The sequence below is a fragment of the Ambystoma mexicanum genome, chromosome 5p (assembly GCF_040938575.1).
Source record: "Ambystoma mexicanum isolate Mex_15411 chromosome 5p, UKY_AmexF1_1, whole genome shotgun sequence".
Taxonomy (NCBI): domain Eukaryota; kingdom Metazoa; phylum Chordata; class Amphibia; order Caudata; family Ambystomatidae; genus Ambystoma; species Ambystoma mexicanum.
Window position 1 is genome coordinate 510,339,028 of NC_090930.1, and position 26,717 is coordinate 510,365,744.

The window sequence follows — 26,717 nt, forward strand, 5'->3', positions numbered from 1 at the left end:
AACTGGGCCTTAGGTGAGAGATGCTTGCACCTGACTGGTTAACAGACTGCTCCATAATGAGTACGAATCTGAGGCCTCATCAGCAACAGAACACTTTGATGTGCCCCGTGAGCAGACGTGCAGCCCGGATTGTCTAACAAGTGGAGCCTGAATCTAATGTAGTTGGGCCCACCCCAGGGGAAGCCTGCAGAAGGAAGGTGCTTTGCTCGGCCCTTGACCGAGTGTTCATGAACGACCGAGCATAGCAAGGGAGCGCGAGGCAACCAAAGTGGGTTCAGGTGATTCCCCCTCCACCAAGACAAGGTTTTAAATAATGGGCTAAAATGGTTGATTTTACAGAACACTTTCAATGGCAAATGAGGTAAAAAGCCAAATTAGTTTACAATCATGTTTGTAGGGTAAAACATAAAAAAACTGTTAGTTGTCAAGTCACCAACAACACACACGAGCATTTTCCAATTCCTTTTCATAATGCCTTTGCCCAGTACAAATCAGTACTCTGCCAGTTTAAAGAAACTTTGTATGCTGATTGTGCGCATACATGTCCATGCTGGCACACAGGTATGTACCAGTGTTCCCACAAAATAACATACTCATGTTTGCTTTACCCATAATGCCAGTAATGATACCATTACAAAACATGTGCCTGCAGGAGCCAAAATGCAAGAAAATACAAGCCATACAAATATGTGCTTGCTAGCTTAACAAATTCCTCGCCCCCATGTAAAAACACTCAAAATGCTGTATTTCTCCATAATACCTGTTACAAATGTCACACCACAGTTAGAAAATATTGACTTGCAAGCTCCACAAATGCCCCCATGTAAGATCACTGATTGTTTTGCCTTCGACCTTGACACCAGTAAAAATGCCATGCCACAGAAAGTAACCCCCCTCCCCAATGTAGAACCCCCATCATGTTGGCTTTACAGAATTCTGTGCCACAGTATAAAAAGATCCAGGCTTCCAGCCCCATTGAAGTACACTCCCCCCACCCAAACCCCTCCTCCACACGGGCTTCACTTTACTCGACAAATGATAGTCAAATGCCCCATGCCCCTGTCAAAAATGTTACTGCTCCAATGACCCCCTCGGCCCCAGCCTCGCATGCGCATGCGCCAGCACACACAAATTCATAAACATTCACTCATCAGCCACACACCCGTACAGCTTCTATGTCATTCACACAAGTGTCAAGAACATTCACACTGCATTCTCATTCACATGTGCACTCGCACCCATCCCCACCCTTCACAATGCGTTCATTCATACGTGCACACTCACATAAACACTCCCTCGCATACATACTATGCACACTTACTCGCATGCCTGAGTGCATGCTTACCTTCATACATACAGTCATCTAACACATTCATACACACAGACAAAAGTGTTATATTGTCCTTATCTGTTTCCCACCAGATTCAATACTAGGCTGTCTCCTCAGCTGCTCTCTCGGCCTCTGGCTCCCACAATCCGCACAGACAGGTACCAGGTAGCAGGAACCGCTTTCTGGAGTTGGAGAGGGCCTCCTGTAGTTCAGCTGTGACATTGATATCTGTAAATGCCCAAACAGTGCTACTGAGTGTGCATTTACAGATTTTGGCTGGGCCTTGTCCACTCAGGCCCTACCCGGTCTATGCCTCTGCCCGTAAGATGACCCTAAACCTTGCAGGCTTATGGTACTACAAAGTGACCTCACACAGTAAGCTGTATCAGCAATACAGTTAGGCGGCAACCTTCAGTGAATGTTTGTAACTGAAGTGGTGCAGAGACTGTTGAATCATGGGGGTGTTCCGAGCAGGAACTCTAGATTGAAATAAACTGACAGGTTCAGAAGTGATCCTGTGTCCCTGCTACAGTGAATGGGGCCTGAATGTTACCATGTATACTCATTGATGGCTTCTGCCTGCTGTGGAAGAGCTGTACAACCAACTCCAGATATGTCTGAATACTTGAATAGTGGCTGGATTCCTTTGCTGGACTCTACATCAAAAGCATTGGGTAAAGTAATGTAATGTAAAGGACATTTATAAAGCACAACCTACACCAACAAGGGCATCATGGTGCTAAGAGGTTTCCAGAATGACCAGAGAGGCACTGGTTAAGCTATGAAGAGGTAGTCTTCAAGGCCCGGTGAAAGGAGAAGTGATCCTCAAGTGCCCGTAAGCACAGAGGGGCAGAAGGATTGAATGATACACGTTCATAATTAGGACATTTAGGGCCTGATTCATGAAATTATTTGCACAGTGCAAAGTGACTTTTCACTGGTGAAAAGTCACTTTGCACTGCCAGCAAACACCCGGATTCATGAAACAGTAAAAGTGTGCTGTTGCCATGAAAGTCACTTCGCACTGCAAACATACACTTTGCACTGCTCCACCCTGATTCATGGAGGAGGGCAAAGTGTATTTTTGCCATGCAAATTCACTTTGCACGGTTCCATGAATCAGAGTGTTTGTTGGCAGTGCAAAGTGACTTTTCACCAGTGAAAATTCACTTTGCACAGTGCAAAATATTCCATGAATCAAAGAATGTCATAACATAACATACCAAACAAGCAAACAGTTGCAAATGAACTTGTTGGCTCAGCAAAGTACTGGTCATACCTGAACTGCAACTGCTGTTCTGCAATTGATATCACTCAGAACCTTCTCCAGGCGCTCCTGTCTAGGCCAGGTTGCCTGGTGACCATTTGTAGTGTCTCAAAAACATTCACTGCACTACTAGACATTGTGAGGACTCAAACTATTGAAGACTTGCTGCTGAAGCCTTTAAAGATTCCCGTCATAAGAGTTATCTGTTTTCGGGTGTCTCCATAGAGGCATATAGATAATTTGAACTTGAGTGCAGGAGTACAAGGTTGAATAGATGCTAAACCACCTACTCAGTACTCACACTACTACCAACCAACTGTGATCAAAATCATAAAGGTGAAACAGGCACTGTCAAGAGAAATACCTCCTTTGGTAACTTGCGAAAAGGGCAGGCTATACACTCTTAAAAGTGGTGTAAATGTGATGACAGTAGTAACACTAACATCAATAGCACAAGACTCCAAAATAAAGAACTGTCCAATCAATGTTCTATAATAAACATATTTACTTTAATTAAACAAATCATTATGCAAATTAATGACTATAAAACACACCAGCAAAAACTGACCATTGTGGAAAGAACACAGACAATGCAGAACATGGACTTAAAGAAACTCTTAATACACATTGGTGAAAGGTTAGGCATTTCAACAAACTGACTTGTAAAAGATATGTCTTTGGGAAAAAGGTGCAAAAGTGTGGCTTATCAGATTTTATGGTCCCAAATGTTCACCAGGAGGGTCTGGGTTTCTCTATTGTACCTTAGCTCTGACTGGTTGTTGGAGAGCATCAAACTGGGTTTCTCTGTGCCGAGCTTGAGGTTCAAACCAGGTACAAATTTGGTGAATTTCTGTAGAACCATGCTTAAATGAAAAAAAAATTAACCTCATGGTAGTTCAATGAGAGTTCGGTAGTCAAGGGCATGGTGTCTGGACTTCATATCTCTAATATCAACAGTGTACTGTGTGGGAGCGAGGTAACAGTCAAGGGAGGAATGTGGATGATGCATTCAGCTGGTTCAATTAGCAGAGAGGATACGCTGATGCCCATATTTGGGCCTTTCTGACAGGACACCATTATGCAGTTGCTAAAAATGTCCCAGGATTCTTGTCACTGGTGTTCCATTTTGAAGGACATGTACAGCACACACAATTTTAATCGCATACAGATGTAGTTATGCCATGGTGGTTTGTAAATTGGCAGTCCAGTCAGCCAACACTACAGGAGGCGGGGGACTGTCTTGGTGTGCTTGAACCAATGAGAGTGTTCTGCATCACACACAAGGAACTGAGCCAAACAAAAAGTGTATAAAAGGCAGGATTTGACTCAGAATTATAGCAGAGTCCAGAGATGTTCCTGATGATGTGTCCTGTGTATCGCCTGCTGGAAATAAAACCTGATCACTTCTTGCAACCTGCCTGAGTTTTCTGCTTGCTCTAGAGTGTCTCTTCCTGGTCCCAGGAAATGCTGAGGCCCAGAGGGTTGGGTGGTTGGACCATCCAGAACACTAGGTTAAGTCAAAAGTTGAAATGATGCTTCCATTGGCTTGGTCAGATGCAAAAATCATTGCGGTTCCAGGTGCTGTTCAAAGACAGCAGTTCAAAGTATTCCGCAGTGGTTAGCTCCTCGTTTGACTTTTAGTGCTAATGAACGGCGCTGGAGCGATGCAGTGGTGAACTGGTTTGATGAAGTAAACAGAAGTTTGATCATTTGGAAATAGTGCCAAAAGCAGAATTGTATGTCCTGAATGTAATTCTGCTGCTTTTGCTTCTCTGGTTCTGCACGTCCCAATCTAGAGGCTGAGGGACAAGGTGAGTCAATTTCCTCTTCACCCACAGTGCAGTGAGCTTATCCAGTGCCTGCAGCAGGAGTCTGGGTACCTGTGCAGCTGGCAATGTGCAGGCCTTAGTTCAACAATTGTCACCCCCTTTTTTACTGGAGAATGTTAGGGGACAGAGTTTGCCTCTGCCTTTGAACAACTCCATCTCTCACCTCAAAACTGGAGGACTTTGGAATTGATGGCACATGGATTTATTCCTGTCTTGATGTAAGTCCAAAATGAATAAAGGAAGGAGTGGGACACCGACCCTGCAGCTTCCATGGCCTTTTGCCATGCAACACCCTGGTTTGAGATTGGCATTTGCTATGGATGTGCCTCTTTGAAGCCTGGTTCCCAGGAGTTCTCCTACTGAGAGTTCCCTGTGCTGGAGGAAAGGTGTTACACACCTCCCCTATGATTAAAAGATACAGACTTTCTGCATTTTGTCTTGCTTACTGAAGCCTACATAGCCTTTCTATAGCTAACTTAAACTCACAGAGTATGATACCAATTTGAGGTGGCTTTAATGAATGTGTGCACTATCAGTTTCCATATCAAAACAAACCAAGTATGTACTATTTTTAGAGATTATCCTGCCCTCAATGGATAGGGCCACAATTATAATGTGTTTGGTTCAGAGGTGCAGGAGTTAAATGCAAACCCTGTCTGCAGTGTCTTTGTGTCGCATCAACTGCTTAAGAGGGCACATGAAACCTTTGAACCTGCCCTGTGCCACTGAAGGACAGATACTGCATATGAGGAGAATGATGCAGCAGGGCACATGTGTTTTCTATGCTTTTGGCATGGAGTTGTAGGAAAGGGGGGTCTGATTAGCAGGCCACACTTTATGAGATAGATTCACCTCATCATTTTATTAAAACCTTCTAAGAGGCAACCTTGACTAACCAGTTAGTGTTTCCAGCAGGTGAGTTGGGAATGTCAAGCCAAAAACTCTGAAGCCTAACTACGGGTCAGCGACTCTATCCCATGGATAATGGGCTGAAAGACACCATCCTAGCATTCGGCTGCCATGACTGCATGCTGAGCATGAACTCAGGAAACTGCTATATTTGTGAATAAAACCTCATAACAGGCAGGGTAGGGCTGACAATAGATTATAAATATTGAAAACGTTCAGGCCATCTTGGGTGAGAGATTAACCTACCATAAAGTCAAAAGAGTTGGGCTAGAGCTGCAAAGCAAGGAGCTCAGGACGAGTGGCCTGAACAATGCAAATGTGTTGGTATTGCTTTGAAATTATCAAGTGAAGTTAGGCACAACATCCTTGAATGAGAAGTGCAAGGTTGTTAGAGCCATCAATGCAGCTGTACACACCTGCACCATGCAACCGGGAACTAAGCAACCTGCTCAGTAGAAATAAAATAACATTTCACCTGAGAGAACTGGAACTAGGGATCCAATGACCCATCCAAAGACCCACCATGTAAAATGGAATCACGCTCGAACATGGTTGGTTCCATTGATACGGCTGTACAAACCAGCCTGAGTCCTTTGTCATACAATAATCCTCAGCAATGTATGGTGAAAGGCATCACAAATCTATATGGGATATGAGCTATGAGACTGCAAACCAAGGTACCTTACAAACGAGGCACACACCAGGCTGCTGATCTACTGTGCCATAAAATTAACGTCTGGCATGGTTACCAAGATGTGTGAGGATCCTTGTGAGATTTGACTTTTTATTGTTACAAGGTGGCCATTCACATAGGGCATTGTTCTCATAGCCCTATGGTTGATAATCGTCTGTACAGATGATTGATGTGTTCGGGCCTAACAAATGTTTAAATATTATTTACTCAAATGTTTCCGTTTCGACTGCTGGAATTATTGTTATCTGAAATTGATGGGAGCAATCAGTAAACCATTCCCCACCAGCTTTCCAATTCTATTGATAGCTTGGATTTTAAAATCCACTAGGACAAAGGTATCTGCAACAACAATGCATTTATCACTAAACCATGTCTCTGTTCACTTAGGAGCTGAATACTGAATCCCTCATTGGTATGAAAGAGGTTTGTGTTGCTTATAATGGCTGAACAAGCTTTTTGAGTTTTATATTTTTTGTGCTTGTGCTGGTGGGATGGATAGTCTACTCGGTGTCCTTTACTTTACTGTTTACTTTACTTTATTCCATTTGTAACGCGCTGCCTTGGACCCGTAGGCATGAGGGCGCGAAGGACTAGACACAAAACAAAAACCATTAAGAATGGAAAATGACAGGTGAGACGGTAGAGAGACAAGAAGAGCCTGACAGTGTGGAAGCCTTAGGAGGGGATTGGTCTGTCTTTGATTGTGGCACTCATGGGGTTTGAATGTCTGCTGCATGATCACAGTGTTCCGTTTAGTGTTGCTGGTGCATCATGGGTCCATATCTTCCTATATTAAAAAGTAGTTTCTTCATAAACACGGAGCGGAATGTGGTCAGAAGGTGATCAACGGTTATCTTGCGGGAAGCGCAAGGGGCTGCGAAGACCTTACAATCACTTTTGAAACCGGAAGAGACTCTCGCATGAGTTGGTGTGCCGGCGCGAGCTAGAGGTGGTGACTGCGGGAAAATATTTACTGTGAACTGCCTTCAGGACCAGCTCGTGAGCAGCTTTAGGTAAAAAGGATATCTAATGTGGGAGGCGAGCATTGCATGAAGAACAAATGGACCAAACAGATGTCCCTGCACGTTTGCAACAAACACTCAAAGACACTTTGGTGAGTTCGGAATCCATTGATATGATGCCTAGTGCAACGAGGTCAACAGCACGTCAGGCAGCGGACAAACAACACAAGGTATGCACAAAGTTATAATGAATCACACCCCTGCACCCGTGTACCATTGCCTGAACTATTGAAGGCAAATGGGACAAATTATACTAACCATGAAATAGGAACATTAAATTATATCGAGCTGACTGGAGTCTAACATAAGAGGCAAGATATACATTAATAGGATATGGAAACAAAAACTTTGTAGACAGCCGTTAGCTAAATACTATACCTAGATATTTGGAACAATTTCCAAACTGGTTCTTCCGAGATCAGTTCCTCTGTTTTAGATAAAATGTGTTCCCAAACGGGGCAATAAAAAACCGATGGGGAATAGAGGAAAAGAACAAAGGTCGTCGTTGGTGCTCTGACCCTGCTGTGGAAGAGGATCTGAAACATTTGGTAATGTTCTGCCCAAAGTTAAAAGATAAAAGAAGATCACTGTTCCGAGAAATCACAAAGAAATATGCCGACAGAACATATGATGAATGGTGGCTAGAACATTTGAGAGGAGAACGAATTAGCTTGACCATAGCTTTAGTAAAGTTGTTGAGAGTAATCTTTGAAAAAATTGTGGACTAAATGGAATATCAAGGAAGTTTCAACAGTCCTCGGAAAAGACAGCAGCAGTGCAAAAGCAATAAAAGCATTTTGGGATGATTGGTTGTTTTCATTTGATTGTATGATTATAAATGTAAAATGGATGTGAATATTTGGTAAAGGGTTTTATTGTAAAACCATAAAGAGCCAATAAAAAAAAATCAAAAGAAAAATGTTAGGATCCATGGCAGATTAATGTATGAGCAGATCTTCTTTCTCAGCAGGGGGGCATGGTCTTACATCCCAACCCAAAATCACTGAACTTGGCAGCCTGGTCCCTGAGGACATGGTTTAGGGTCACCTAGGGCTCTCAGATAAGAATCTCCAGGTTATCAATGCTGCGCACAAGGACAGCACCAACACAAAATACATCAGTAAGTGGACCCGTTTTTGCCACTGGTGTCTGGAAAACCATAGGGAGTCTGAGCAGGCTTCACATGATGTCGTCCTGCCCTTCATTAGGCACCGAGTGGAAACAGGCATATCAGTAGGCACATGCTGAACATATTTGTCTGCAATAGGCGCATATTTCAACACGAGAGGGATAAACTTCTGTTTGTCAAATAAAGTGGTCAAAAGGCACTTTAGGGGACTAATTAAACTCTACCCACCAAGGCAGAAACCGCACTGACCGTGGTATCTGAATGTTTTACCCTCAGCCCTCATGCAGATGCACTTTGAACCAGTGGCTTCCACAGACCTAAAATGGGTTACTCTGAAGACAGCATTCTTGTTAACTATCACATCCGCAAAAGACGTGTCTCAGAACTACCGCATTATGCATTGAAGAGCCCTATATTATCTTCCACAAGTGAAAGGTGGTGTTGAGGACAAAACTGAAATGTTACCAAACGTTGTAAGCAATTGTTACCAGAATGAAGTAAGAGCCTTACGGAGGCTGAAAAGACATTTCACACACTGGATGTACCCAGGACTTTGACATTTTATTTCAATAGAACAAAAGACCTTCTAAAGGGGTCTCAACTATTTGTGAATTTCAGTGGAAATGCGCACGGAGAGGTGGCCACAAAGGTGTCCATAGAATGCTCAATATTTTATACCATTCTAGAAGGATACAAGATGATTGCCAAGGAACCCTCCGAAGGGGCTTCATGCACACTTAGTCTGGGGTAATGTGACAGTGGCATTTTAGGGACATGTGCCCATCCACGACATTTGTAAGGCAGCAACCTGGCCTAATGCACATTTGTTCTGTAAGCACTGTTCATTCAACTGCAGCTGGAGGAGTGATGATGCCTTCCAGCAGGTGGTATTGTGAAAGTTATTTTCGGAATTAATCCAACTGCCCATTTATGGAGGTGGGGTGCTTTGGAATCTCCTGACAGTATGGAGGAAAGGGGGCGGTGTGCAAAAGTATGGAAAAGTTACTCACTCTAGTGACGCTGGTACTACTTTCGTCCATAGACCATCACTACATCCTCTCTATATATACAAAAAAAGGGTTCTTGAGAAATATTTATAGTGGTACCGTAAAACGCTTAAAAAAAAGAAACCGAGAGTGTGGCTTGGTCACGTGGTAGTGGTACTATGCAAGGCATGCTCGTGTAAAAAAATAATTCTATTTCTGCTGCTTAGCAACATGCTCTGGCTCATCTACTGTTCCATGCAACATCCCAAACAATATGGAGGAAAGGGGATTACGGCCCAAGAGTACCAGTATCACTATGATGAGCAGCATTTCCTTTTCCTGGCATGCTAAGTGAGGTTGGGGCTGGCAGATGTGGATAATGTGCCAGGTAAGTGAGGGGATTTGTAGGAGGTTAAAGTGTTTTTGTTTGGTGTAGGTAGATGGTCCATTTAGCAGTGAATGCTAGGGGGAATCTATAAAAAGTGACATGAATGCGGAGTGGTCTACCTGAAACATTACACTGCCATTCTAAAAAGGATTTGATGGTTTATTTTTTATTCCTGGATTGGATAATTGCAGATACCTACTTTAGTCCCTGTTGATGATGTGTTTATTCGTAATGATGAAGTATGGTTTTAGGGCTAATCTCAATCTTGTTTTCTTTATTTGTAGAGATAAGACTATGGGCCTCATCACAAGTTGGCCGCTATCCCGGTGGTATTACTGCCGGGATATCGCCGGGGATAATAGCGTCACCACCAAACCCCCTGGTGCTATTGGCATCGGATCACAGGTTTGGCAGAACAGTAATTCCCCATTGGCCCCATTCCGGAATTCCCCATTCCCCATTGGGCCCATTCCGGAATTCCCCATTCCCCATTGGGCCCAGTGGGGAAATTTCGGTGCAACTACTGTCGGCGGCGATACCGTGCAGTAATTGCGCCAGTAATTAGAAAAATCCTGGCACATTTACCCCCAGCTAATTGCTGGGGGTATATGCAGCCAAACCTGTGATTTGTCAGACCCTTAAATGTGGCGGTAATAGCATTACTGCCGCATTTAAGGGTTACTGCCAAACTCGTGATGAGGCTTTATGTGTAGGCCATTCCTGTGCAGTACCATCATAGTATCTGTCAGCAAAAGGTGTGTCGAGTTTGAATTCATCTTTTTGGCATGCATGTGTTATGTAACTGTTGGAGAAAGTGGTTATATCACAGACAGTGGATTCCTTTTCAGTTCCTGTCGGCTTCTTGTACTGGATCAAAGAAAATATTCCTGGATCAGCCCATGCATAATACCTTAGTAATCTCTGGCTTTATTCGTCTGTCCTTGTCTGCCTGGCCTACTGTCCATTACGTCTGAAGGCTAAAACGATGGTGAATGGTCAATGCACGCAAGGCTCAGATAATGTTCAGTGGGGCGATTTGAACAAGTGATCAATATCCTCGGGAGGATAGCTCTGGGGCAACATGCTCACCTTGGAAGCAAAACAGCACAACAGCACAGGTTCGATCCCCAGGTCCGTGCTTAGAAACCTCTGGGCATTAAGCATGATATAAATAACTTATCATATCATATGAGAGCCAGGTAGGGGGCTGACCCTGAGTGAGTGAGGTGACCATTGGGTGGCTCTCCTCTTATCCTGTAAGATAAAGGCTCATGATGAGCTAATGAACTCAGTGCAGAATGAAGCCTGTTCTGTAACGTAAGCTTGCCATCTAATTCATTGAACCTCTGACACTATTGCATTTGAGTTATTACATTGACAATGACCTAAAAGAAGAACCCAGATGTCCTTTAAGCTGAGAAAATCATAGAACATACTGAAGCCTAGGTAAATAAACCTACCAGCCCACCAGATCACCCCAGGTGAACTGTGCAGAGAGTGCTGTTCCTCATTACAATGCCTATATTTTTTCGAGTTTCCAGTGCATCTCAAGATTGGTGTTCATATTTGCATCTCAACCCATAACTTTGACGTGTGTCAAAGCGAGCTATATATTAAATTGTGTGTCACCTGGATCGTGGCTACACGAACAGATGATATGTGTTTTTCTATGTACGCCGCATCACTGAGTGTTTAAGGAAGGAACTGTACATCTGAACTTTAATTTGCAGCCCTCACCCTACCGAAATACACTTGAATCCCCAATGCTAATCAAGCAAAGGCACAAGGGACACCAATATTACCTGTGTTCACATTGAAGCATGCCTGGGAGTGATTTGGAAATTAGCTGTACAGGCCCCAGTGTGTTCTTAAATGTTTTTTCCCCTGCACACACTTCCAGAGATATGCTGTTTGGATATCTGGTTGCAAAAGACAGAGCTCTTTCTCTGTACACTCACGGAGACCACATGATGATGTCATGAGTTACAAATCATGGGGCTCAAATTTCAACATGTGCATTTCGAGTGCAAAGAATAATCCCTGTTCTGTGTAGAAATGCAGGAGTTGAACTTCAGTATGAGGGAATTCTGGATGTCTCCACGCATTCTTCGTCATCATTGTTGGCGGTATGTTAATGTTGGTCGACTTAGTGGCCTGGTCCATTTGCTACCTTTCTTTAGTCATTGTTTTATTGGACGTAACCACCCCATTCCCACTATCACACCAGCACTCCTCCCTCAGCCCACAAATACCCCAAACGATTTAAAATGTTCATGCCACTCCTAAAAAATGCCACACACATTTGACAAAATGTCACCAAATACAGAGAAACAGCCACGAGGAGGTGGAAGGGTAAATGCTAACAGGATGAGGTAAAGGTGGCACACAATGGAGTAAAGCAATTGTACTGCACAGAAGCTATCGGAGAAACCAGTATCTAAAGTAAGAAGAATTCATCAACACCTATAACAATGAGTGTGAAAAAAGGACACAGTGGGGTCATATTTTGACTATTTCTGTGTTAATTTCACCTTATGGCGCTACTGTGAAACTACAAGTCTATTGTACTCACCAAAGGATTGAGTCTCTGTGTTCGTGGTGGTCTGTGGATCAAAAGAGACACGTGCCTTTAACCTGTCCCCATTGAATATAAGCGTCCCCAGAAATGCACCCCCCTTAGTGAGAGGCAATAAAGGACACACCTCAGAAGGAGAATGAGGCCAGGACGAAGTGCGGGTGAGATCAAAAGAGCTTTATTTAGATCAATATAGGGCATGCAAAGGACTCTGCAAACTCTGAGAGCGCTATGTCTGACAATCGCAAAGACAGTCCTACTTATTACAGAACTATGCCACGCATGACACAAGCTATAGGGGGCACATAGTCTTAGGGATTGGGTTGTGATGGCTAGGTGGTATACATTGTATACAGTTGCTTCTCCAGGATTGATGGACTTTGGTGCTGCGCCACGTGGGGTGGAAGGTCAGCTGGGCTCATCGGGGTGGAGTGCCGGGCCGGACATGCCTTGTAACGACGATTGATAACTAAACTAACATTTGTCCTTTTGGCCACACATTCCCACCCATTTGTCACACTTTATGCTTTCCGTTGGTTTGCAACTCTTGTAAGCGCTGACCTTAGATCAGTATGTGGACTGGAACATTGATATGCAATCTGGAGTGCCTCAATACATCAGTTTGGAGGATACCTTAGGTGCAAACAATCTGGTCTCATGTGCATAGTCAGGGGCATGGGAGGGCTCGCTTGACCACCTTGTCTTGGCAGTTTAGGTGAGGGATGGTATTACGATCTGTTGTTACACGTGTGGGCGCCCCCCTTTTTAGGGTCATTAACTTGGGGTCGATGGAGATACCACTGGCCCGTGGGGGGCATGTGACTGGTGCCTGAGAGACGGTAGGATTTAGGACCAGGTAGCTCGTAAGTCATGGAGTCAGGCTATGGCGGCCTCTGACATCGGGGAGGCGGATGCTTAAAATGGGTCCAGCAGGGTGGGGAGGGGAGGCAAAGCTGTGCTGTTTGAACACCAGCTATCTCCAGAGGTCCTGGGCAGGAGGAGGGGGAAATGGCCTTGTAGCTCTGTGCGTGGCCTCTTGCACAAGGCGGTATACTGTTCCGTGGGTGAGGGGCGAATAACAACACATGGGTTTTCTGAAAGGACTCGTATGCATTTGCATTAGAAGGAATACTAACTGGGGACCATACCCTTTAGCACAACAATTCACATCTACAGTTGACATACGAACATGAGGTAGTGTTAGGCAGGTGTGTGTATGAAGAGGGCAACAGATGTTATTACATATTGTTATCAGCTAGCCAGTCTTTGTACATCTCTACATTATAAACAATATCGTTTGCATATTTACTCTTTACCCATTCTCCTTCACATTAGCAGCGAACGTTATTCAACAGAACATACATTACATAAATGGTTTCTACACATTGCAAGAGTTTTCGGGGTAGGTATGGGTGTGAGGCGCCACTCCGTCTAACGTTGGGGGGCTTGGTACAGGGTCAGGGCCTGCAGGGTTTGGGCTGGTCTCAGTTACTTCCTAATGTTCCCGTTCATGGCTGGGGCAATGATGTACTGCGGAAGGTCAACAGCTACAGTGTTTTATTTTGTTGTTTGCTCGTGTCTGGTGGCTTGTGAGAACGAGTCCTCAGCGGATCTGCCATGCAGTGGGAGGTGGGGGAAGTGTGGGTCTCTGCGAGTGCAGTCGAGTGGGGGTCACTCTGCAGCTTTCAGTGTGCATGTTTGCTCTGCCTGGGTTAGATCTGCACGTTTCTAGCAAGATGGGGTTGGCTTAATACAAGATGGTGTCTGTGCTCTGCCACATAACGTGGTGGTGCAGCCTCACGTGTCGGTCTGCAGCAGCCCTTCCGCCTGGGCCCGAGTCATGAGTCTTCACCAGGGTGGGACATGCAGTGGGAGGGGGGTCCTATTGACCTACCCTCCCCTACACCATCTACACTTTTGCTGGTTGGAATGGTTTATCATCAGTTAATTCTTGCCACGGGAGGATTATCCCACTGATTCAGTAATTATGCGGCATTATGAATCTAGGTTGTGCACTTAACGATTTTGATGTGTTCCAGATCTAGGGTCTCAGGGAAAGAAAAAGAAGTCATGTTTTTAAACTTAGCAACTTTTGTGAATGAGCTTGAGTATTGAGTATCATGCAGACTGATTTTTTTTTTTTAGAAAAGATATCCCTATATATAATATCTCTGGCTTAGATATGGATTGTTGCTATGAGTTATTGCTGACCTAGAACTGCTGCAAGTAATTGAAAACCATTTTGTGGGCATTCAACGTCCCCCTCTAATTTTACCTCCCATGCAGAACTGATATTCTTTTTTTTTATGATGAACTAGTTCTACAACCCATGTTGCATTGGTTCCAAATTCGGAATAATGAAAAGGCATCCGAAACCCACTTTATGATCTCATTTTTGTTGTCTAATTCGGCACAGATGAATCCCTTAGAGTTTTCTTAGGAAGCCAGGCCCAGCCTCTTACTCTTTTAGAGTGTGCACTAGGTTGGGTCTTTGTTATATTTTAGTTACAGTTTACCATGGATGGCCCACCCTACTTAAGTATCCTGGTCTCTGTTTTTTTGTGTCCCAGCATGGCACTCTAGCCGTGAGACTTGTAACTATAGTCAAGCTTCCTGCATTATCAAATGTTGGGTGTCAACTGCGGCAGCAGACAAAGTAAAAAGTTATGATGATCGTTACATCACAGAATTACGTGCCAGATGCTCAATTTTCGCATTCAAAGGCGAAGGCTCAGTCATCTCTAACCTCAGTAATTGGGATGAGTTAGCCCAATTACAAAAGCAGCTAATTAGAACAGAACTCCATTGTTCAATCCTGATGGAATACTTAAGAAATGGGATGCGCCCCTAGGGTTTAGTTGTCTGCAACGAGTCTAGGCTGTTTTTGGACAATACAAATTTCCTGATTCAATGGAGCTACATAGCCAATAAATGTGGTCGTGATTGGGTGCTCCTAATCATTCACACCGGAAAAGGAATGTCCAATAAGATTACAGGTGAACTTCCAATTTGGAAGATGAGATTTAGAAATTGGTCTCCGTAGATGTGTATAAAATAAAGACTGGAGGAGTTAATGATAGGAATTCATGAGTTCAAAGAGGTCACTTGCCTCGGGAGGATAGCTCAGGGGCAACGTGCTCGCCTTGGCAGCAAGACGGCACGGAGCAACACAGGTTTGATCCCTGAGTCTGCACTTAGAAACCTCTGGGTATTAAGTGCATAATAAATAACCTATAATATCATATCACTACACAAGAACGCATCAGGAGAACACAGAAAGACCAGACAAATTTATCCCACGAGAAAGCTTTCAGATACACACAACGATCCCTTTAACAACCCTCCTCCACAACAACAAAATATTAAAAGAGTAAGGCTTTGAACACTTCATACAGTTCAAGCAATGAGGGCACACACAAAGAAGGTGGAGCTGCCAACAATAGAAGTAGAGGTAGGTTCCAATCTAGAGGTAGAGGTACATATAGCAACAGGAGAGGTAACAATCAAAGGAACAGAGGTAGGAGAGGTAACCCACAACAGCAGCATTTTTTAGACCAGGACCCTGGAAGAACAGTCTGGGATTATGAACCCAGACAGATAAGAAGCAGACAGACCTACTGATTAATCTGTCGTCAAATAATCCAGCACATGATGAAATCTCAGTACTGGACAAAGAACTTCATGGATAATCATTTTGAAAACCAAGACAGTATTAGTTGGTTACGCAATCCTTCCACTTTCATGCCCCCAAGTACTAGCCATTCACCCAAGGCCATGGTCTTTGAAAACTGCGTAATGACAGACATAGCTAATCTCAAAAAGAATGAACATGGCAGGGCTTTTTAAAATCTCTCTAAGGGTGAAAGACAAGCTATCAAAGACATAGCTACTAACAAAAGAATCATTTTGAGAAAGGATGCCAAAGGTGTAGCAATCATAATGCTAGACAGGCAATTATACATAGAAGAGTATGAAAAGCAGCTAAATGACACCTCGTTCTATGAAGAAATCCATGTATATTCCACTGACCGACTCAAGAAACTTATAGACAACAAAGTCGATAAAGCCTTCAAACGCAGGTGGATCCCAAATGGAGAGTCTGAAGATCTGATTGCTACTAATCCAAGTACTCCTAAATTCTATATGTTCCCTAATATTCCCAAAACCCTCTTAAACTCTCCAGGATGCCCTATTGTATTCGGTAGAGGTTCTATCCTTGAACCCCTCTCCAAATTTGTGGACAACCATCTGAAAGCTTTTGTATCAGAAATGACCTCCTATATACAAGACACTAAACAAGTGATCAATCTAATAGAAGGGTATCCTTTTGATGAGAAACAAGACCTACAGGTGGGACTAGACATAAGGCCTTATTATATGTGTGCCGGTCTGGAAATAAAGGTGCTGGTAACAAGTTACCTTTTCCAGACCATCTCACTGCGAGCCTGAGTAGGGTCACTTAACAACCGGCAGGCCTGACCTGCTGGCGGTTCAGACCCCTACCGGCAGGTTTTTCACTGAAGCACCGGCACTGTTAACAAAGATGCCAGTGCATCATGTATAGGGAATGGGAATTTACCGTACAGCCACTTCCTGTGATATTCCAGTAGCACCGTTATGTTAGGCAGTGATAATGGTAAGATAGGTTGCCAGCAACCCATCGGTAGCACTGGTGAGTTACCGGAAACCTCTTAATGAGGGCCATAGTCTCTCTACATACTAGTTTCCCCCAAATGGCCACCATTAATATGATGGAGGAACTTCTACTGAGCAAACAAAACAATGGTCCTACTCCCAACTCATGTATCCTTCCCTCACAGAGAATTATTATTTCTGTGTGTTCCATCAAACACACGGAACAGCCATGGGCTTGTCAGTCACTCTGGCAGTTGCCGATTTATATGTAGAATTCCTAGAAACCAGTATCATTTGATCAGATATCAGCCCGTACTTAGGGCAGATCAAATTATGCAAATGGTTCATTGATGACATTCTATTGGTATGGAATGGTGACATAGTCTCCTTTGACAAGTGCTTCACGTGGTTAAACACCCAGAACCCATTCTTGAAATTCACTTTGAATTACATTTTTGGGATATTTCAATCGCAGTTTAATCAGCTGAACACATTCTGAAAGTAAGACCTTACCATAAGGCAACAGAAAAAAAAAATATTTATTTTTCTCTAGTTGTCACCCACGTCACGCTAGAGAAAATCTACCTTTTGGTGAGTTGTTGTGTCTCAGGCGCAATAGCACTGTCAGATATTCCTATGACACTGAAGCCCATATCTGGAGCAGCAAGCTATTACAAAGGAGTTATCCCAGAAATATTGTGTAGAAAACAGATAAATGAGTCAGTAACAATAACAGAGAATCCTTTTTACAATATAAGACCAATTCAGAACTCAATAACGACATTGTAATTGTCAGTACTTTTAATAATTTGTCCAACAAAATAATCAAAATCATCAACACAAATTGGCACATCCTTGAAGGCGGTAACAAACCTCTAAGGCACCCCAACTGTGCTTTCAGAAGGGGTAAAAACCTTAAGGATCTAATGACCCGCAATGACATCACCAGCCTGACAGTAGACAGCAGAGCATTACAGAAACATGGGGCCCTCCTAGACCCACTAGCCACATCCCCTGCGGCTCCTGTAGTTGCTGTGCTCAGACTAGCAGAACAAGGGAGGTACATATTGGTCTTGAGAAGAAAAGGACAAAGAAACTTCTAACTAATTGTAACACTGACATGGTTGTTTATGTCATTTGGTGACAATGTTATAGGATATACATCCGCAAGACAGAACGTAAAGTGAAAGTTAGAATTAGTGAACATAAAAGCTGTACTAGGAACCACACACTCAATGCCCCCCTTATAGGGCACTTTATGTTGATGGAACACAAAAGGGAGCATTTTAAGTGGACAGTGCTTCTGAAAATCTGCCCCAATGGTAACTTATCTTCAGATAAAAAAGACCTTACGAACATGAACAGTGTCTGATTTTCCTTACCAATGGTGTAGAAACGGGCCCTAATGAGTGCATTGATTGGTTTAGATTGTGATTGAGTCCCTTGGTTCTATCCCAATACTGCTGTATCGCAACACCCTCTGTTGACACTATTTGTGAACGTTCAGGATGCTATAACTGTTTGTTATGTTCTTGTGACCTGCCCACTTACTCAAAATAGAGGACCACTGACACATATATTCATTAGCCACTTACATTTCCTTACCATTGCCCCTCACAATATTCCCTTATGTGTTTACTTTTTTGTAAGAGCGTACACCGATACTGGCAAGTAACTACTAAAAAATGTCTGACGTTTATTTCCCTAATCCTCGGTGCGAGATGATGGTCGTTGCCTAAGCAATGAGATGCTGACGCCCCTTTTAAGAATGGCAATGCAGCCATGTTGTGAGTGATTGTAGACCTCAGGCTGTGATAGCATCTCTTTACACCGCCCCATTACGGTTCACTACGCATGTTGCACTGACAACAGAAAGACATGACCACAGGTAACAATGCTTTAGATAAATTCATGAGCATGACATTATTTCCATCCATCCATCCATCCCACGCAGCAGCGACATGCGGATACACTGCTGACAGGACGAGTGACTCGGCAACTATTGCATTATACTGATATGGGTCTACCACAACAATAATGTGGTATAAATGCCCACCACACCCTGCCAGATGTCTGGCAGGTGAAGTGGGCATTCGTAGTTGCCTACTTTGCAATGCACTCACAGAGGATCTTTTGCATTGTTCACTTTTTTGCCCGACTTACCAGGTTATCAGACAGGGCACCCGTTCTAGATAGGCGTACAGCAATGCTCACCAGCGCTTTACAATCTACTAATTGAAGACTCTGTTCGCAAGGGTTGGTCTTTTTCACATACTGCCCTGAGAATTATTTCAAAAAATGCTCAGATAAGAGACTGCGCCAAGTCTAGGTTTCAAACACAAGTGATTGCTTTATTTCGATAAAGTTGCCCTTGATGATGACAAGTGTTTCGGCTGTACTAAAAGCCTTTTTCAAATCAGGGCCTTGTTATGTTGTATTAATGCAATCTATTAGCAGCATCTTCAGTATATCCCCAAAATCGTACAAGTACAGAAGCATTAGCTCTGCCAATTGCTGTTGTTCAGGAATTAAAGAAAGGACTGATTTAAAACCATCCACACTGTGGTCAATGGTACTCAACACTTTGGTCAAAAGTAAATTGGTTGATTTTTAGTTACCGAATTTGTTACTGCATTTATTTACCACAAAACGGTAGGTGGTTGGTTAGGGTTAGGTATATAGAAATGGGGGATAGGAAGAATGTGATGAGGGGCTTGGGGATCGTCACTCCCGCATTTTGCAGTAAGGAACCTGCTAGAGAAAATTCTACCATTTTACTTTCAAACAAATACCATTATAAATGGCTAATGCTGACTTATGTTTCAAATGAATCGCTGTTAGTTTCCCTAATATAGTGAAGTCCATGACAAGTACTTTCAAGATTGGGCAATGCTACCCCCATTTCCACACGAATACGCTATCTCAATCCCTGAAGATGGCACGTGCCACTTCGAATCACTTGTTAAAACAAAAGAAGGACTCTGGTGAGTCCGTATCCAAGACGACAACCCAACAACAAATACTATGTCCGGACGCCATTCGGCGCCCCCACCAAGCAGCCGACGCACGCAAAGGAATGCTAGTATTGATCTTGGAAGGTAAGAGACTATCCACAAATTATAGTTCCCTGCTGGCCGTGTATTATTCAGCTTTTAAACTCAAACCTGCACTGAGCGCGGATCTTGTTAGCAGCTGATTAGTAAATTAAGAGAAACAAGACGCATGCTAATGAATTTACTTTAAGTAATTTTCATGGCTAATTTAGCGAAGAGTAAACTAAAGTTTATCATTTAAAGTGATTGACCAGCAACATGTTTAATTTGAACAGAAGTTATTTGCAAGTTTTTCAAAAAATATGTTTACTGCGATTACCGAAAAATTAGACGGCTAACACACAATATTATATATAAAATGAATGGGACATTAATGTAGTACAAAGAGGCCACACTGGCATAACCGTTTCACGACATGTTGTCAAAAACTGTATTTATTTTCAATCTATTGCATAGGGATTGAACCCAATTATTGGCAAAGCATCACCTAAACAAGTGTATGGGGACATGCAATTCAAGGTAAAAATACTCTATTGCAACACTAACTAAAAGATAGCTGCACAAATTGTTTGTACATGAATTTTGTCATTTTGCCATCATTACCGGTGCCGTTAACCCCTTACCGCCAACCTCGGAATGAGGCCCATTGCCTTTTACTCAGTGGTTCAGGTTATGCACCTATAGCAACGGAGAATGTTCCTCTTCTCATCGTTACCCTCTGGCGCTGCTTTCTTCACTATGTCTTGCTGAATTGGCCCTTTGATGTTTTTCTCCTCGTTTTAAGGACTTACCTTAGTGTCCACAATTGCTTCAAGACCGTCCTTCTTGGAAGCAAATTCTGCTTCCAACCCCTTCACATGTTTGATAGTGTGCTCTACTCTCTAAAATGTCTGTTTCCTCATCTAATCTAGGTTTACTCTAAATCCCCAATTTCTATCTGATCTTATTGTTGCTGCATTTAATAATGTATTGGTCCCTGATGTGTGTGGATGCCCTTGCCCAACAAGGCCAAAACATGTTTTGGAATGATTGTGGTCTTGTGCAGAAGGACTGTGACCAAGCAGTTTGGGCTCTGGGCTGCCCCTTTTGGGGTAGGACCAACCCTGATTTGCATATCATCTTTCCCCTTTTGTAATGGTTTGGCAGGTTATGAAGGATGGTCTGGAGGGTTGCCCAGAGTAATGTCAGAGGTTAAGATTAATTCTAAAACTTCCAGCCATCAACCCTTTTGTTTTGCTATAGTCACCCTGAGTGGGACGGGTATGCTCAGACGTGTGTCCAGTGCCTGCTGGGCCTAGAGACCCAAGCTACTTCTCACTGATGAGCACCAACAAGTCCAAAACATGTTTGGGGATGCTTATAGTCTTGCGCAGAAGGAATGTGACTAAGCAGTTTGGGCTGGACTATCACTTTTGGGGTGGGACCAAGCTTGATTTGGATATGGTCGTTCCCTTTTTGTAAGCTTTGCAGGCAAAGAACGATGATCTGGAGGGTTGCCTAGAGCAATTCAAGAGGTTAAGATTACTTCTAATCCTTCCAGCCTTCACCCCTGTATTGCTAAAGTTGCAGTGTAGCACAATAGACTAATTGCTATTGTATTCCACCACCAATTCGACATTCCTGTGTTCTCGAATGCCAAAATGATAACTCTCTAATCACATCTGTGTGATTTTTCCATCGCGGAAAAGTCTGCGACGGAAAAGTTTGCATGAGAAATGTGCAAAACACAAAAGGTTCACACGTTTCCCATGTGAACACGCATTCAAAACCCCTACATACCCACACCCACAACATACCCATAACACTCCCCCACCCACACCCTCAACACACCCCCACCCACACCCCCAACATAAACAAACCCTACTTAACTTTTTTACCCGCTGAGTGCCAACAGCGCCAGTTCCCTTTCACTTCTGTGATCGGGAACCAGCGCCGCGGGGTGTTTTTCTCCTTTTTTTTTTTGGGAGCTGCAGCGGTGTCCCCCGTAACACCCCGTTCACTATAGCACACAGTAATTGATATTTCCACTACTCTACAGTCATCCTATAAAACAATAATAAACATAACACCATCCAAACTTGGCAGTGGGGATATTGCCACTAAAAATGTGTAACCTTTAAGATGTTAATTAAGAAACTCTGGAGTCATCACAATGCCTAATGAATTGGTCATAGGTCAGCACCACCTCACACTCCACCAACCATCTCAACTTTTCCAATAGAGTCCTTCTACCTATCCACTCATCTACCGCTCTTTTTTTGTATGGTGTGATGCAAAGTTTCTGATCAATAGAAATGAGAGAGGCTAAGCACTGGCGGTGGTAGGATGAAGGTGCCTTTTTTCCCCTGTTGAGCATGTCTTGCCTTACTCTGGTGTTTGATGCCTTGCTTTGGTATTTCATGTCATGCTACATATGATGCCCTGCCCATCTGAGTCCCTCACAAACCTACTCACCATTCTAAATTCCAACATATACTGCACACATTGACTAAATCGCCCACACACTGCAGGTGAACGCCGGATAGCACTAACCTGCTCAAATGAACACCATCCAACTCTACACCTCTCCAATCAGTGTGCCATATAAACATGCTGCTGTAACTCTCAAACTATTCTCGGTCAAGTGGCACTTCAAGCTCCTTTCTGTGTACACATACCCAAGCAACCTAACCATCCATAAGCGGCAGCACTGCAGCATAACAAATCCAATATCACACCATAACATTACATCAGCAGAAATAGAAGTTGGATCTTCATTCTCCCACTTCTACTTTGAAGCTTATAGTACACCTAATATGTTGCCCCCTGTGCATGAATGCCAATACATCTTTAAGTCAAGCTTTCCTGTGAAACTAGTGTCAGCAAACTCACTAAACCACAACTACTGTACCAACTTCCTTTCGAAAAACATCCATATTATGGAAGCACCGGACACCTGGAGTAATTTCAAATGCTCCCTACCAACGGCTTCAGGAGAATCGCATTGTTCCGCCATGCATCTTCACTTGGAATCCAGGGTAAGGCTAAATGCATATGCTACAGCACCTTCACATTTTTCGAATACCTGCAACGGAATCAGCACCTCATTCTGCCAGCGAGTTGCAATCAGCTGTTTCATTAATTCACAACCCATTTAAGTACACTTGTATCGGCTCTAAGATGACCACCACTGTTCCTGTTTTTCCTCTGCTAAGCAGAGACCAAGAGGATCTCCAATGCACCGGGAACTCAATGGAGCGCACACAATTATAACAAAAAGGAAGTTCCAGAAAAACTTGAGTTTAAATATCGTTTGAGCCGCTACCAGTGCCTATTCAACTGATAGCAACAACAGAGCAAATCATTCAATTTACATATATGTGTTTTTGTCACACCATGCAGATAAACCTCTATAACCATTGAGAAGGTATAAAAATATAGAAGTTTTTATTATTTCAAATGGAACAGCAGATATAGCCGGTTGCTAGTTACGTACATAAACAATATTAACACAAATAAGTGAAAAAATGTATATGCCAATCTGCACAAGAAAAAATATACTTTCAATTATGTAAAAAGAAAAGGGCCAAAATAGTGGGAAGGGAAGAGGGGAAGGAAGAACAAGGAAAACAACATGAGATGATAGAACAAATATAGTCGATTAAGCAAAAAAACAAAAAAACATTTATGCTATTGATGGTTTTTATCCATCCAAAAATTTCACAAAGGGCAGTGCAATTAGTCACCAGAAATTGAAGGTATGAAATCACAAAGGAAAAAAAAAGATTAGCTATGACTAACTAGCCCTTACTAACTTGAAAGAAATTTGAATTATTATCAATTAACATATCCAAGTAGTGTTTTTGTTAATACAATTAAAGGTACAGAATGCCGTACTTAGGCAATTAAGCGAAAAAGAATTAAGTAACAAGGTACAAAACAGTTTGTGCAATTGATTGAAAATAATGTACACAATTGCTTTAAGCGTGACAAAAACCACATAGGTTATGTCACAGGCTGAAGTAAGGTACTACGCCTTCCGCTAATAAGCGTGTAGGGCCACGTCTGCTGGTGCAGGGTACTTGCGTACCTACAGCCAAGGCGTGGCGGCAACAGCGTTTCAGTGGTATAGGACAGTTGAGAACCACCTTCCTCAGGTGATAAATGATGCTAATGTTCAGCCCCTACAAACGCAATCAAATGAAATTACATTATATGAGATAGTTTCAAAATAAATTTGAAAAGCAGCTTGAGGTTTCAATGTGCATGGTGGGTTAGAAATACCACCAAATGTGGCTAAAAATCAGGCAAACCGCCCTTGTTAGGCTAGCACAACAGGGCCCCCATCCCTACAACTGTCCCGCTGGACACCATAGCCCCTAAATTCATTTGAAAGAATGAAGAACACGTGAATAAGTGATACAGAAGAACCGACCACAAGGATTAGTTTAAAGAATAGATGTAGCTGCCATCACCTGTGTGCAGGATAAGCAGTGAACCTACAAAGTATGAAAACAATTCATACCTAGAAAGGTGACAAAAGAGCCTCCTAAATGTGCCTGCAGCCGTCAAAGTCCTGTAGCTGGAAGACCACAAATGGAAAATATCGATATTGAATATGGGCACGTCTGAAGTGGAACACAGACATAAGATTAAAATAGAGGCTCAAATGCTTCCCTTTAATAAATATGGGCATGAGGTTCGTAAAGTAAATGTGAACAGACCTTAGTCCTCAGATCGGCAGTGCGATCGAGTATGATGTAGCGCCGTTCGATTTCAGCATAGATTGATAAGGAGAGCAGGTTGCTTGCAGCATATCAGAAGCCATCCATATGCACGTCACTGCGATAACTATGGACAAAATAGAATGTACGTGAAGCGGATGCACGGCAACGTGGGCCGTAGAGCAACATATAGTCAAATGGACATTTCTTACCTGTGCAATGTTTCCAGCTGGAGAGAGACCAATGACGGGGTCCCTGTCTGTTGTTTGTCTCAGTACGTCTGCCTGCAAAGCACGGAACAAGTGACTCTTCCGGGGGCGTGGCTAGGGTGGCAAAGGCATAGAAAGAGGACTAAAATAGTTACTCTTTCATTGCGACCAAAGTAAAGATTGAAAAGACAGTGAAAGAATGAAGAGTCGATCATCCGGGGCATGAACAAATACATGTATATGTATAAAAAATAATAAATAAGAATATGTATATATACACACACACGGCCCCATATATATTAAAAATAAATATGAAAAGAAGACCTAATGACATAAAAAGTAGTGAATAATAAACAAGCTAAGAATGGGGCAATGTTTCGTGGGTCAAAAAGACCAGCAGGTTGTTAATGGTGGCACAAAAAACTATGCTGGACTGTACTGTGAGTTGCATTACTCCAGAGGTAAGGTAAGGCGGACGTAAGATGTTTAGGCCCTGAATTTAACACCAAGTTGGGAATGCCTCATTTAGGCCATTTTCGATTGTGTCTAATTCAAAAATCCAGCGTGCCTCCTTACTGGACAGTGCCTGCGGTGGGTTGGAGGCGTTCTTAACCACATCGATAACCCACCACCGCAGGTCTTCAGTGGTGTGACCATATTCCATATAATGGCTCACTAAAGGTGAGTTAATGGCTTTGCCCTTAATGCGAGAACGATGTTCCGTTATTCGAGTGTGCACCTGCCTTGTAGTTGTGCCTATGTATTTCAACCCGCACGGGCATTCGATGCAGTAAATCACCCATGGTGTTTTACAGTTTGAGTGATGATGTATTTCCCAGATCTTGCCATGTAGCGTTAAAGATTTAATTTTTACAGTGAATTTACAAACTGAGCAGGTGCCACAGGGAAAATGTCCCGTCAAAGGGCGGAGGTCCCAGCTTGATGTAATAGATCTGGAGGATTTGTGTTGTGTAGATGCATGCACCAACTGGTCCTTTAAATTTTTCTGTCTTTTTATTGCAAAAATTGGCAGTGGTTCTGCCTGTAAAGAAAGCTGTGCCACAGACAAATGTTTTTTGATAGATTTTTTAATCAAAAAAGTGTGTGGACTATAGGTCAAAGCACACACTAGTTTGTTGTGTGGTATCACATCCTTGGGCAATAGCAAGGTGTCACGGGGGGTAAATCTTGCCCGTTTGTAGAAATTTGAAATCAGCTTTTTCGGATACCCGCGTTGGTAACATTTGGTAGTCAGGATCCACGCATGATAATCATAGTCCACTATAGATGTACAATTTCTCCTCAGTCTCAAGAATTGAGAGTAAGGCAGGTTTTCTTTTTGTGCTTGTGGGGTTGCGGTCTGTAGGTTTGGTGAAGAGTGAACAGACCAAATGATTAGAATGATGCTGAATAAGTAGATCAAGAAAAGGAATTTGTATGTTACTCTGGGTAAGTGTAAATTTGATAGTCTGATGGCAACCATTCAACCAAAGCAGTAAGGCATTAAGTTCGTTGACGATGCTGTGCCAGATGAATATGATATCATCTATATACCGCCTCCATTTCTCAATATGTTGGCAAAGGGGTTGAGATCTGAGAAGATGAATTTCGTTTCAAAGTCGGCCATAAAAATAATAGCCAAACTCGGAGCAAAGGCTGCCCCCATACCCCCCATAGCCGTGCCCTGGGTTTGCTCATAGAATTGGTCCTGATATTTAAAGTAATTCTTGGTAAGTGCCAAGGAGACCAGTTCCATGATAAATTCGATCGGGGCTTTGCTAGGGCATGAGGACAAAGTAAGATTAGCTCGTAGGGATTCCATAGCCTCATCATGCGGACTATTGGTGTAGAGCGCTATGATGTCAAGCATGACCAGAAGGCTGGATGCAGGGTCGAAGGACTTGCCCTCAAATAATGAAATAACCGAAGTACTGTCCCTTAGATATGACACCGTCTGCTGACTAATGGGTTGAAGGTATTTGTCAATA

The 26,717-nt window shown here is 43.0% G+C and overlaps 1 long non-coding RNA gene across 2 annotated transcripts in view; it reads right to left on the reverse strand.

Annotated features, from left to right (window-relative positions):
• The window catches only part of LOC138481675 (uncharacterized), a 782,881-nt gene extending 758,076 nt beyond the window's left edge, over nucleotides 1-24,805 (reverse strand). For both annotated transcript variants that reach the window (XR_011274323.1, XR_011274324.1), the window contains exons 1-2: nucleotides 24,733-24,805; nucleotides 24,521-24,647 (exon numbers count right to left, since the gene is read on the reverse strand). This is a non-coding gene — a long non-coding RNA (uncharacterized lncRNA). The remainder of the gene's footprint in view (nucleotides 1-24,520; nucleotides 24,648-24,732) is intronic.
• Nucleotides 24,806-26,717: the final 1,912 nt, after the last annotated feature.